Source organism: Myotis myotis, unplaced genomic scaffold, assembly GCF_014108235.1.
Source record: "Myotis myotis isolate mMyoMyo1 unplaced genomic scaffold, mMyoMyo1.p scaffold_m19_p_13, whole genome shotgun sequence".
Lineage (NCBI taxonomy): Eukaryota > Metazoa > Chordata > Mammalia > Chiroptera > Vespertilionidae > Myotis > Myotis myotis.
In genome coordinates this window covers 19,189,272-19,203,882 of record NW_023416317.1, presented here as the reverse complement: position 1 = coordinate 19,203,882, position 14,611 = coordinate 19,189,272, and positions in this window count along the sequence as shown.

Sequence of the window (14,611 nt, the reverse complement as noted above, 5' to 3'; positions counted from 1 at the left end):
TATTTTGGTTCTACAGTTACCATACAGAAGCTGTTAAATGCTACAGACAGCATCCCAGTAATCTATTCATTTAACCAACAAATACTGCGAATATTGACTGAGCAATTACTCTGAAGCAAGCACTGTTACACGGGAAGGTTTAGAAATAAATAACACACGGTGTCCTTGAGAGGACCACAGTTTGATATAGGAGGTGAAAACTATTATTTACTCTCTCCCATTTGTGAGTGTACACAGAATGTTGTTGGAAAAAGAGGACAATTATGTTGGTGGAAAATTGCTGAAGACTTTACAGAGAAACTTACCTCTAAAGTACATCTTGAAGGACCAAGAGGAGTTTTCCAGGACGGGAAAAAGGGGCCGAGTAGGGAGGACAGTCCTGGAGAATACTAGAATTTGAGATTTATTCAAGTCGTGCTATTCTCTGAACACATACTTCCTTCTGCAGGTGTCTTCACCATCACACAGAATAAAAATTAAGAATCTGTGTTAAAAAGAAAAAACCAGGTTACCCTTATTTAAATTGATTTACTATGAGCATAACATTAAGGAAGAAAACCTGCTCTATTTTTCAATTTCAAAACCCATTTCGGTGGAATCTGACCCTCTAGAGCAGAATTGGAGGATGCACTGCTTTCCTCGGGTATCAGCCCTTATACAATGCACGGCCAATGTCCATACAGCCAGCAGAGGTGCTCACCCATCTTACCACACTGGATGCTCCAGGGCCCGAGGCTCAACGGCTTGCAGGCTGTGATGCTACCTCACACTCAGTGCCGATTTCATTGTCCTTGGGAAGCTGGGTGGTTTGGATGAACTCTGCCTTTTGTTGTGCACAGCTCTCTCTCCGTGGTTTTGAAAGACATCAGCTCTCTTAAGCATCTCTACAGTTACAAATGATAATTAAAAAATAGGGTTTTATTTTTTTCAGAAGCTCACACGTGCAAAGCAATCATCAGGCTCATATCCCCCCCCCCCCGCCCCCAAAACAAAACCTGGACAATAATACAGGACAACCTTACTTAAATAAGTGAACGAATGCCATTCTCCTCCCTATCCCCACATCTCCCCCTGCGATAATTGAGACCTTGAGGATCCATTTGTGTTATTACTACGGCAGCCAATTCCTGCATTTATAGGAAATAAGAATTGTGTGCCTTTTATTCACCTTATGCCATTTGGATAGGAATAATGAACTGCCATTACAATAGGGAAATGGACAATCCTCTCAGTGCAGTAGTTACTGTTGTGTTTCTTCAGTTCCAGCCACTTTTGCTCAGGTCAGTGTGACAGGGAACAGCTGACTTTGTGGGCCGGTTTTCAAAGTTGGTTCCAAGGACAGGGAATTCTAGAACGTTTGAACCAGAAGAGGGTTATATAAATGAAGACTCTCTGGATTGTAACTGACAGAAAATCTTACTCATTACATAAGTCAATGAATTCTTTGTTTGGTTGAGCTGCATGTATTGGCTTATGTAATGGAATCACTTCAGGGAAGATTTCAGTCAAGTCTGATGGTCCTTTCTGTTCATAGCCTGCTCCCTTTCCAGGAGCTGGGTTGACTTCATTCTCAAAGACACTTGCCCTTAACCACCCACATAGCTACTAAAGTCCCAGGCTTGCATTTTCTCAGGTTCAGATTTGTCAGTATAGATGACCTGTCTTTTGTCCCTGCATTGTCTGAGTAAGATCATGCCATTTGCTCTGATTGGATTGTTATATCCAATACATCAATCACATAGCCCAGGGAACAGACCTCAGGCACAGATTAGCCTTTAGAGTCAATCCCATCAGAGCTGTAGGGAAAGAGAGTTCCAAAACCATGATTCTGCATCTTCTCATAACAACACCATCTATGATTTTGATGAAAAGTAACAAAAGCATCACTAAGCCTCAAAATCGGCAGTATAGTTTAATTGCCAAGCTTTGTCTGAGAAATTTTGCTGTGGACGGAATGTCTGTGCCCCCACCTGACCCCCCAAAATTCATATTTGAAGCCTAAGCCTCAGTTTGGAGGTAGGGCCTTTGGGAGGGGATTAGACTTGGATGAGGTCATGGAAGTGAAACTCGCATGATGGGAATGGTAGGTAGCCCTATAAGGGGATGAAGAGCAGTTCTCACCCTGTACAGCACTTGGATACCAGCGGTTCTGTAACACACAGACACTCCTGGGCCTCCACAGATAGAGGATTCTAATTCAATAAGCCTGGCAGTAACAGCAGGTGGTCCAGGGGTCTCCATTTGAAAACCTCAACAGGTGCTTCTATGAATGTCTTCCAAAGCCCACACTTCAGGAAAATTGTATCTTCCTCATAAAATACTCTAAGGAAGAGTCTTGATACGGTTCATTTGGATTTTTCTTTAACACAGCATTTTGTGTTGGAAGGTAGTTTAAGGGCACTTGCAGTTAGGAAGACAAAAATAAAAGCCAAGGTTGTTGGTTTTGTTTTGTTTTTTAATTTATTTAGTAATGGCACTTCATCAAAGGGAGTAGAAAATCATTGGCTTCTTCCTGTTTCATTCAGATGGGCTTTTAGAGATGAGACCCAGCCAGGCTGCAGGTTTTTTGTTTCTGTTTTTTAATATATTTTTATTGATTTCAGAGAGGAAGGGAGAGGGAGAGATAGAAACATCAATGATGAGAGAGAATCATTGATCAGCTGCCTCCTGCATGCCCCACACTGGGAATCGAACCCGCAACCCAGGCATGTGCCCTTGACCCAAATCAAACCTAGGACCCTTCAGTCCGCAGGCCAACATGATATCCACTGAGCCAAACAAGCTAAGGCAGGCTGCAGTTTTTGAAACCAATCTTTTATGCTGCTTAGGAGCCACAGGTTCACTGGAGACGAGAGACAACACTTTGACCAAAGACAAGAGACAGTGGGTCTGAAGGAAAAGCAAGTCGGTCAACAGAAAGGATGTGGATCTTAGAGCTCAGCTCACCCAGGAAATAAGTCATGTAAGGGACGAGGAAGCCAATAGACATCTGGAAGGACAATTGGCTTGAAGAGCAGGTAGCAATGGTAAGGAGAAGACTAGAGTCTGGGAAACCAGAGCTCAAAGAAGGGGTTCTAGGGGACACAGGACCTATTCACAATCAATAGTTTAACCTGGATCTTTGATTCAAACGCCTCATTCAACAACTGTTCTGGCACCAGGTGCCAGAGCCTGAGCTACCAAAAGACTTGTGAATAAGATAGATATGGTCTCTAGTGCTTAGATCAGTGGTTCTCAACCTTGGCTCCACATTAGAATCACCTGGGAATCTTCTTAAAATCCTGATTTCTGGGACTCACCCTCCGGAAATTCTGTTTTTTTATTACTCATGTTGTAGCCTCACCCTATAACAAAGAAACAGAATTTCCGGAGGATGAGGCCCAGAGATCAGGATTTTAGAAAGATTCCCAGGTGATTCTAATGTGCAGACAGGGTTGAGAACCACAGGCTTAGATTGTCCAGTCACAGAGATAAACATAAATGACAGACAGTGTGTGTAGAGTATTTCCCCAAAGCGTGGTCCCCTGAGAAGCAGCAGCGTTACCTGGGAACGAATTAGAAATGCACATTCTCAGGTGCCACCCCAGATCTGCTGAGTCAGAAATGCTGAGGGTAGGCCCAGCCATCAGTGTTAGAGAGCCCAGCGGGGGATTCTGAGGCACCGATCAGGGTCTGGTCCTCTGTTGCCTCATTTGTAAACGGGCTTAATAGCTCCTGACACAGCCCCACGTTATGTTGGACATGCAGTTCTTAGCCACAGCCGCCTGCTTCCTCGAGGCTGAGGCTGCAGGGAGGGTGGTTAATGGTGTTATACACAAGTGTCTGAAGCTGCAGGGAAGGGGGTACCATTTCCGTTCTCCTCTGATCTTAAAGGCCTCTCCCTACCTCAGGGGCATAAAAGCAGCAGCTCATCAACACAGCAGGTGATCATCACAGTCACAGAACAGAACACTCTGATCCACGTGGAGAGAAAGCAGGGAGAGGCCAAGCTCCTGCTTTCCAGAGCCAGTTCCCTGCTGAGAAGACAGACTCGCAGCCTTCCAGGATCATTCTCGAGCACCTGACATCCCTTCACCATCCCAGGGCACATTGTCCAAAAACACAGTGGTATCACACTTCTAACTCCTTGAGTTTTATTCCCCAGCTACCTGAGTTCATGGGAAGGCATCGGTTACTGGGTCTGAATTCCTCAGGTAGCAAACACAGTATTGTATTACCCATGCGTGTTCTCCAGAAGTTGGTAGAATGTGGTGTATATAACTTTCCTCACAGATGGATTTGATCGCAATCAGTTATTTTTTTCATGCTTGTTAAGTCCCGTAGCACACAAAGCGGATGCACGTCCCACATCCCCTGACTCATCCCTGAGTTCACCAGTTCACCGTGGCAGCCCCCTGTCCATCCAGTGCCAGCCTGCCTCGGATTCCCTGCGTGCTGTGGGCTTTCTGGGAGTTTATGAAGTTCCTGGGCGGGGCAGTCAGGCAGAACCTGGGATTTAACACATGGAGGGAGCGGAGCTCTCAGTTCATGAGAAACAGGTTCAGCTTCCCCATTTTCCATGGGACGATTCCAAAGCACATTGTACAGGGAACCTCAGAGAGGCCCTGGCCGGGCTAATTAACAGACCGCCACTGGCCATTTTCCCTGCCTTGTCTCATTTCCCTACTCTCTCAGCTGTGCTTCCTGTGATCCCCTTTTGGATGAACTACCTGTATCCAGGTTCCTGTGTCCGGTCGGCTTTCAGGAGAATGCAAGCTACACAGCTTGAACATCTATTCCGGATCCAAGCAATCCAGCCCCACAGCCTGTGTTCATTTCTGTTATGTCACCCTCCCTCTAAAGGCTGCAGATCCTTGCCCTACATAATGGAGGAGCTGAAAAGTTCAGTCTCAAGTAATCTAGTCCAAGAACTTCATAAACTAGATCAGAAGTCATTGGGAGAAAACAATAACTGTTTCTTCACTATAAGAAAAATCACATTTTTTATTTATAAAACTACTGAGATGCTTCAAACATAAGAATGCTTCTATGTCATGAAACCAGCCCACTGTCGGTTTGATGCATGTCTCTCGGGAGACTGCCAAGCTCTGTAAATGCATTTCAGTTTTTCAAAGATGCCCAGTGTAACAAAGGAACATTCAATATTTCTGCCCTTTGAAACACTGTTGATTTTGTTATGCATCTCTGCATTTCAGAGACAGCCATTTAAAAGTCCAACTTGAATTACACATATTTTAAAGGAGCTGCACTTCGGTTTATCTAAATAGTTTTATTGTGCAAACCTATAAAGAAAATAGCAGATTTCAGAAAGCGGAAAAATCCCAGAGGGAAATACCAGGAAGAAATAATGCTCTCAGCCATTCTCAGAGACAAGTAGAGAGATTAAAATGCCTTCTGAGATCCCTTCCATCTCAATGTTCCTATGATAAAAAGAATAGGCAGGAAAAGCCTCCATCTCCATCCATTAGCTCTGTTTGAATCCCTTTTCTCCAGAAATTTTTCGTCCTGAGACTCACAAATGTTATCGGTTAAAAGTTTGAAATGGCATGCAGAGAATGGGTCATGCAGAGTCATTCTTGTGACTATTTACTAGTTATTATGTTGTCATCATCATTGAAATACTTTTGCTTTTACTCTAATAGATTATTTCTCTACATTAAATTAAATCTGATTTAGAGACCCCACTAATCAAAATAAGAAAGCAATAATTCATGTTTTAAGGTGTCTGTTACACTTATATCATTGTATAAGGATCCAGGGACATGTGCAGTATTTGGAAAATAAATGAAGGACCTGTCATCTTATCCAGTAACCACCAATATGAGAATTTGCCAGTGGGGTCCATTGGAGATAGGCTGGCCTTCTATTGGTCCAAGAACTGTTTCTTTTTTAAAAAAATATGTTTTTATTATTTTTTAGAGAAAGAAAGAGAGAGAGATAGAAACTCAATTGGCTGCCTCCTGCATGCCCCCTACTGGATATTGAACCTGCAACCTGGGCATGTGCCCTGACTGGGAATTGAACCAGTGAACTCTTGGTTCATGGGTCAGTGCTCAACCACTGAGCCACACCAGCTGGGCAGCCCAAAAACTATTTGAATAAAATCATCAAGGCCACAGCTCTTACGATTTAGGCCCTAGCAGCCCCAAGCCCCCACATCATCTCTAAAGCAGTGACATGTGGAAGTGGAAACCATTCCAGAACTGAAGTGTGCATTTCAGGAATCTTGCGTGACTTCAATCTCCTTCAACTTTGCCTTTTCCTCCATCAAGTCTTCTAAGAGAATTCCCTTGTCTTCTCAATGAGCCTCTAGGAATACCAATGCCAGCCCCCTTTCCTGTGGGTGGGGGTGAGTTGGTGGAAGAAGTCATAAAAATCATATTTTGTTCCTCCTACAGTCCTATATAATAAAAGACTAATACTCAAATCAACCAAACGGCGGAACCACCGGTCGCTATGACATGCACTGACCACCAGGGGGCAGACACTCAATGCATGAGCAGCAGCGCGAAGGATGTCTGAATGCTGGCTTAGGCCCACTCCCTAAGCCGTGAGTCAGACATCCCCCAAGGGGTCCTGGACTGCGAAAGGGCACAGGCCAGGCTGAGGGGACCCCCCCCCCCCAAGTGCACGAGTTTTATGCACTGGGCCTCTATTATCTAATAACAGCCAAGAATAAGGCTTCAAGTTTATTGTGCACAGGTGGGGTCCCTCGGCCTGGCTGGTGATCAGGGTGCAATCAGGGCCGATTGGGACCAGCCAGCCAGGGGGAGGGACCACGGGAGGTTGGCTGGCCACAGGAGGTTGGCTGTGAGAGTGCACTGACCACCTGGGGGCAGCTCCTGCATTGAGCGTCTGCCCCCTGGTGGTCAATGCATCATCATAGCAACGGGTTGACCAGTCATTCGGTCGACGGGTCTTCACAGTCACTTAGACTTTTATATGTAGGTGCTAGGCACTTTACAGATATTATCTTATTTAATTCATCAGCTCATTAATGGACTAGTGTTATTCATGTCATTTTGCAGATTACAAACTGAAACCCAGAGAAATTGAAGGCTTGCCAATGATGCCTCGCTAGGAAGATCCTGAGCTGGGATTTGATCATGGACTCCCTGACTCTAGTTATTTTATTCCTAACTAGAGTCCTGGTGCATAAAAATTCGTGCACTCGGGGCGGGGGCTCCCCTTCAGCCTGGCCTGCACCCTTTCACAGTCCAGGAGCCCTCGGGGGATGTCCTCGTGGGGAGCGGGCCTGCCACAGTCTGGCCTCCCTCTGTGGGAGGCGACCAGCAGGCCGATCAGAGGACAGCGCCAGCCTGCGAGCGGCTGGCCCCATCACCCAATCGCCCCTCTGCCACCGCCACCCCCCAATTGCTGTCCCCTCTCTCTGCCCGCTGGCACCCACCTTAGCTGGCCTAGCACTGCCCACTCTTCAGCCCCACCCCCCACCAACTGGTTGTTCTGCTGTTGAGTCGATTTGCATATTAGGCTTTTATTATATAGGATAAATCACACTTCAGCTGGACCAATAATAGCTAATAACAAAATACCTTCATAATAAATGAGTGCTGAGAATTTTCTGTGCCCCAGGCAATGATCTTGGCATCCTTCTCGACCCTGAGATAAAAAGAAGGCATTTCTGCCTTTATTGTGCAGCACCAAGGACAACACTTACTTGTGGGGAATCTGAGGGGTAAACTCAGAAGGTTCTAATTAAACAGTTACAGTGTCCAGCCACATGAACTCCCCTGTTAGGTGTAGATTACAGGAAAATACTGACGACCAGAGCATATTAAAATTGAGAGATTTCATAAAGATGTTATGTCAAATAAAGGAATTAAGTAGACTAGAGAAGCAAAGAGTAGATTCGTAACCATAACAATTCAGTTATTTCCTTATTTTTGAACTTTTTCTCTGGATATTAAAATTATAAAATATTCAGTGTCCCTTCTCTTCTCAGCTTTAAACTCTGCAACATCTTTCCGTTGCATTGAAATAAAATGCAAACCCCTTACTATTTCCTATTAGATCTGCCATGATCTAGCCCCTACCTACCTCTTCCACATCAGGGGTCTGCCTCTCCAACACTCCGCAACTCCTAACACATCCGCCATTGACACTCTGTTCCTCAAACATAGCAAACCCATTTACACCTTAGGGCAGGGGTCCTCAAACTATGGCCCGCGGGCCACATGCAAATACAAATATTGTATTTGTTCCCGTTTGTTTTTTTACTTCAAAATAAGATATGTGCAGTGTGCATAGGAATTTGTTCATAGTTTTTTTTTTAAACTATAGTCCGGCCCTCCAACGGTCTGAGGGACAGTGAACTGGCCCCCTGTTTAAAAAGTTTGAGGATCCCTGCCTTAGGGTCTGGGCATTTGCTGTTTCTTCCACCTGGACTTTTATCTCCCTTTTCTTTTCTTGGCCAGCTCCTTCTCATCAAAAGTTATTGAAATCTCTTTTTTTTTCCCATTCTACAGTAACACTGCTCTTCATCCATCCATTCATCCATCCATCCACCCATCCACCCACCCATCCATCCATCCATCCATCCACCCACCCATTCATCCATCCATCCATTCATTCATTCATTTGATGAATGTTGAGCACTATGTTCCAGTACTGACCTAGGCCCATAAAGCAGGGCATTAACTTGGCCGACTACTTGTCCTCATGATACCTATATTCTCTGAGAGTGATGGACAATAAACAAGGAGGAAGGAGAGCTACTGGGGAGCATTATTTTCCTGGCTTGCTCCCTCTGGCATTTTCAGAAGCTGGCTACTGCCTGAATGGGAGCGCATGGCTCCTGTTAGATGGTCCTTACCGCCGAGCCATGCCCCAAGTTCTGGCCATTGTTTCTTTCCTTTGAGCCCTTCCTCATTAATCCCAGGATACTTCATTTTCCCCTGTAGTTTCTCTAAAACTTGTCTTCTCCTTAATATTCACTTGACTCAAGCCCTCAAATTACCCAATAGATGAGTGCCAGAAGCCTGGGAAGATGGTAATTAGTCAGAAACCTAAAGGAAGTGAGGAAACAAGCAGAGGGATAGCTAGGAAAAACACTATTAAGAAAAACACCAAATGCAAAGAAGCTATATTAGTTCTGTGTTGCTACATAGCAAAACAAACATAATGCCTTAAAACAGAATAGGTGTATTATTTTATAGCTCCTAGCTCAGGTCTGGGCATCGTCAGCTGGATTCTCTCCTCTGCGTCTCACACTGCTGAAATCCAGGTGTTGGCTGGGCTACTGTGTCAGCTAAGGCTCAGGGTCCTCTCCCAATCATTCAGGTGGTTCGGAGAATTCAGTTCCTGATGATGACCAGAATCAGGTCCTGTTTCCACGTTGGCTGTCCCGGGCACTGCTCTCAGCAACAAGAGGCCTCATATTCACAGCTACACAGCCCCCGCCATCTTCAAACTAGCAAAAGAGAATTCCTCAAATCTTCCTCATGCCCTGAATTTATGACTACCTCTGTGTCTGACCTCTAGACCCAAATTTAAGTCTCATGTAATCAGGTCAGGCCCACCCAGGTAATCCCCCTGTCTTAAAGTCAACTGATTTGGGATTTCACTTCTGTAAAATTCTTTTATATAAGTACCTATTTCGTGCTTGATTATATGACTGGCAGGTGATATGTGTACATCAGTACACAGGACACTTGGGGGCCATCCTGGAATTTTGTCTGCCGCAGAGCCTAAGGCAGGACCAAGTCTTTGTGATGAAGAATTACAAGCGAGCCAGTGTTCTAGACTGATGTGGGCAAACAAGAGCATTGGGTGATCAGGTCACCGAGGGGGTGAGCAGAGGAAGAGACGGGAGCAGATGAATGGCCTTAGACAAGCCATTGAGGGGACATTGGCTTTTACTCCGAAGTCAGAAGTCATTGAACTGAGTGGCATGATCTGATGTAGATGATAGAAGTATTACTCAGGCTACATGGAAATAGACTATAGGAAAGGCAAGGACTGGAACAGAGACCACTGGAGGCCACTGTGGTAACACTGGTGAAAGACAATGCTGGCTCGGACCAGAGTGGAGATGATCAGAGTTGAGAGGGAGTCAGATTCTGGATATATTTTGAAGGGTGAGCTATTAGATTTTACTAATGGATTAAATGGAGGCTGTGAGGAGTTAAGGGTTTATCTTGAACCTGCAACCTAGGTATGTGCCCTGACAGGGAATCAAACCCACACCTTTTTGGTGTATAGGACAACGCTGCAACCCACTGAGCCACCCAGCCAGAGCAAGGTTTTATCTTCATTCCTCTATCACTCTTAAAGTATTAAATTTATCTATTTATTGTCTCCTTAAAATACTTTATTTATGTTTTTACTTCATTATTATCTGTTGGCTCCTTCTACAAAGGAAACTCCATGAAGGCAGGGGACACTCTTATCCATTGCAGCATCCCCAGTACACAGAGTCTGACATAAAGTAGCATTCAGTAGATACTTATTGACTACATGAATGAATGAATGAATGAATGACTTGAACTTCAGGCACTCATGTTCTTTTCACAAGTTATTTCAATAGAGCAGGAATAGAAAGTAAGTATCCCCTTTAATACACCCCATGGGATCAAATCCAAACCTAACGAAGTACTTTATTCCAGTATATTGGCCTCATCAGGAAAAAATAATGAATTTTGTCAAATATTTACTGGACTTAAATTTTAGAATCTCTCAAATGTATTAAAGGTGTTTTGCATTTCAATTTTCTCCTTCATCACCTGGAGTTTCAGTTAACTGGTTTATGTTTTGTGTTTTTTTCTTTTCTATTTTTTTGTTTGTTTTTTTCTTTTTTCTTTTTTTTAATCTCCAACAGTCATGCTTTTCAGTTTTCAATTTTGTTTGACTTTCTGGAAAGGAGTTCTGTTGTACCCACTAAACATAAAGCATTGCTCATTTTCAAGGTAATGTTCTCTTGGTTCAGTTGTTGGGCAATATATGCTTTGCACACAGTAGAATTTCATGACATCCTGCCCATGGTGCACTTAGAAAATCACTGAGGCTGTAAGAAATGATGAGTTAGACACCAAGGACTGACGCAGGTAGTAGAGAAAAGAAAGCCTGATAAATTATCGGAATACTAGGCAGTAATAAAAAAATCCAGTCTAATAAAGCGTTTTAGTTGGCAGTACATGTGAGTCATTAAAATCATGAAGTGTTTATGATAAGGATATTAAATAAAGTGGATTGTGGATATGAAAAGATACTGTGCAAAATCTACTTTTTGCACATTTTTAATGAAATTTAATGTAATTTCTGAATTAAAAGAATTGACACTGACCAAGGATACAAACGTATTTCCAGTCCTGAAGTGAAATCCTCTTAAAGTGCATGATCTTGGACCGCCTGTTATTTGTGGGAGAGAGTTCTGGTTTGCAAAGGTTTCTGAATGTTGGTGATTGATTGGTAAGGCAAATTCTCTTCTCCTTTTAAGGTCTGCGTGACAATAAAGTTGACCTCTGTGCACAAACAGGTTAGAACATTTTATGTGCTTAGTTGCTAAACCATCTTCTGGCTTAATTGGCTGAACAGAATGCTGAAGTAAGTGAGGCTGTCTTAAAGCTTCGAGTTCCTGCAAATGTGCTCAACGCTCCATCCGAAACAAAGAGAAGTAGCCAAATCCAGTGCTGTGCCGTGCTCTCCGACCCATCAGGCCAGAAACCCTCTTTCTGTATGCACAGGCCATGTTCTCCTCTGCTCTTTGTTTACTTAAGCCCCTGATATTACAACATTCATTTATGATCATTGAGAGATAGAGAGGGGGTAGGGATGAAGCAGAGGAGAAAGGAGGATAAAGGAAAGGAAGGAAGAAGGGAGGAATAGAGGGAGAGAGAGGGAGAGAGGGGTAGAGGGAGGGAGGGAAGGAGAGAAGGAGGGAAGGAAGGAAAGAGGAAAGGAGGGAGGGAGGGAGTGAGAGGGGAAGGAGGAAGGAATCCCATGTCTCGAATGTGTGACAACTAGACCCAAACTTGTAAGAAACTCAGAATACTCTCTAGCTTTTAAGGTCACATAAGATTTTAATTAAGTCCAAATTAGCATGTGAAAGACAAGCTTGGTGGAGGAATCACAAACAATTCCTTTGTCTTTGAACAATTATATTTGGTTGTCAGAAGACAGCAGAACAGATTGTGTTGTTTGGGATGCAACGTTTAACATCCAAAGCCAACCTAAACTATCAGGAAACAATGCATTTAGAGACCTGCAGTTTTGCCAGGCCCCTTCGACAGAGCACCTGTAAGCACCTCATTGTGTAACTCTCTTACTATTGCAAAGGTCACACAGTGAGAACTGGCCATGTTAAAAGCAGACTCTCTCTTTCTGAAGGATCCACAGAGATATATATAAACACCCTGTTTGTGTGTTTAAAAATACTCAGCGTGAACAAACACTGATAAGACCTGACTGGTGGGGAAGCCTTCATAATTTTCCTTAAAGCCTGAAACAAACAGAGAGTTCCTTTTCTACTTCTTCTTCTCCTTGATTCCTTACTAGAAGCCCGGTGCACGAAATTTATGCACAGGAAGGGTCCCTAGGCCTTGCCGGAGATCAGGGCCTGAGGAGGACATTCTTACTTATTGGCACCAAAACCTACCCAGTTGTCCAGTCTAGAAACCTGGAACTTATTCTGACCCTTCTCTCATCCGTATCTCTGACATCTAATCTGTCAATAAACATGTCCTGCATATTATACCTCCAACGTTTCAAAAATGTCCATTCTTATTCACCCATTACTACAATCCTCCTCCAAGCCACTATCAACTCTGACCAAGATCCTTTGGGCATTCCAGCTGCCGGCCTGGGCCTTCCTTCATTCCGCACTGCCCTCTGGTGATCAGCACATGTCATAGCGAGTGATCAAACTTCCCTATCTTCCGTTCAAACTCCCTAGGGGACACTTTGTATATTCACCTTTTATATATATAGACTAGAGGCCCGCTGCACAACATTCATGCACTGGGGGGGGGTGTGGGGGTCCCTTAGCCCGACCTGTACCCTCTCCAGTCTGGGAGCCCTCAGGAGAGCCCTCTCTAATCCGGGAGTTTCTGTCTGTCTTTGCAATCTGTCTGTCTTTGCAAATTGTCTGAGACCCCGACTCAGTTTGGTTTGTTGCTAACAGAATAATAGAGTCATTTTTTTCTTTGCTTTATTGGTGGAGATTTCCTGGGATATCTTCCCTTTAATTTTTCCTAGACACTCTGATTTTACTTATGTCTCTCACCTTTGCTTTCCTTCCATCCCCCACTGCAACAGTAACTTGCTCCAGGCTCACTTTGCTATAGTCACTAGTGTCTAGGACAGTGGTTCTCAACCTTTCTAATGCCACGACCCTTTAATACAGTTCCTCATGTTGTGGTGACCCCCAACCATAAAATTATTTTTGTTGCTATTTCATAACTGTAATTTTGCTACTGTTATGAATCATAATGTAAATATCTGATATGCTATATGTGTTTTCCAATGGTCGCGACCCACAGGTTAAGAACCGCTGGTCTAGGAGATCTGTTTGACACCAGAACTATGATTCCCAGCATTCCTGGTACTCTCCGTGCTCTGGGCTTCTGCTTCTGGTCCTGGGGCTGCCACCAAAACTACTATTCCCAGAATTCCTGGTGCTCCCCATGGCCTTGGTTTTCCCTTCCTCTTCTGTCTCCGTCCCATGGCCTCCCACTCTGCCAAGTCTTCCAAGCCACCAGCTCTCCCTCTCTGCTCTCTGTCTGGCTGTTTGGGGAGCCAATTTCCCCAAGCCACTCCACTCTCAGCCGGCTCTCCTGCTCTGCTCTCTGCCCAGCACCTGTGTATGCAAATTAAACCACCATCTTTGTCAGATTAATTTGCATACTCACTCCTGATTGGCTGGTGGGCATAGTAGAGGGACAGTCAATTTACATGTTTCTCTTTTATTATATAGGATAAGCCAACCATTTCTAATCCCTGCCCATTTTATCTCCCAAGAGCTATCTCTTCTCTCCATCACCAATGTCACTACTTTAGTTTAGACTAGAGCTCTAAATCTCTGGCCAATGATGCTCCTAAAACTCACTTTTAAATTTTCTAACTATATTTATTAATATATTTGCAATGCATTTGGTTTCTTAGGTAGTGTATTCCCCTGGTTTCTTTTCTCCAGTGGTTCCATCCAGATCCAACATCCCCCCTATATGTTAATGTTATTTTGCATTCTTTCCTAGGCCTTTTTTCTGTGACCCTATACATTCCCTTTGGGGCATCTCTTGCACTCTCAGAGATTCTGTTATCTTCTGTATGTTGATAGTTTTTGGATTCTTATCTTCAGTATATTTCTTCCTGCTAAATTCCAGACCTATGTATTGGATCCCTACTTGGCTATATTGAATATATATATTGAAATTTATTTTTAAGATTTTTTTATTGATTTGAGAGAGAGAGAGAGAGAGAGAGAGAGAGAGAGAGAGAGAGAGAGAGAAACATCAATGAGAGAGGAAACATCAGTCGGCTGCAACGACAATCAAGCCTGCAACTTGAGCATGTGCCCCTACCAGGAATCTAACCAGCAACCCTCTTGGTGCATGGGTTAATACTCAACTATGGAGCCATACTGGCCAGGTGAATA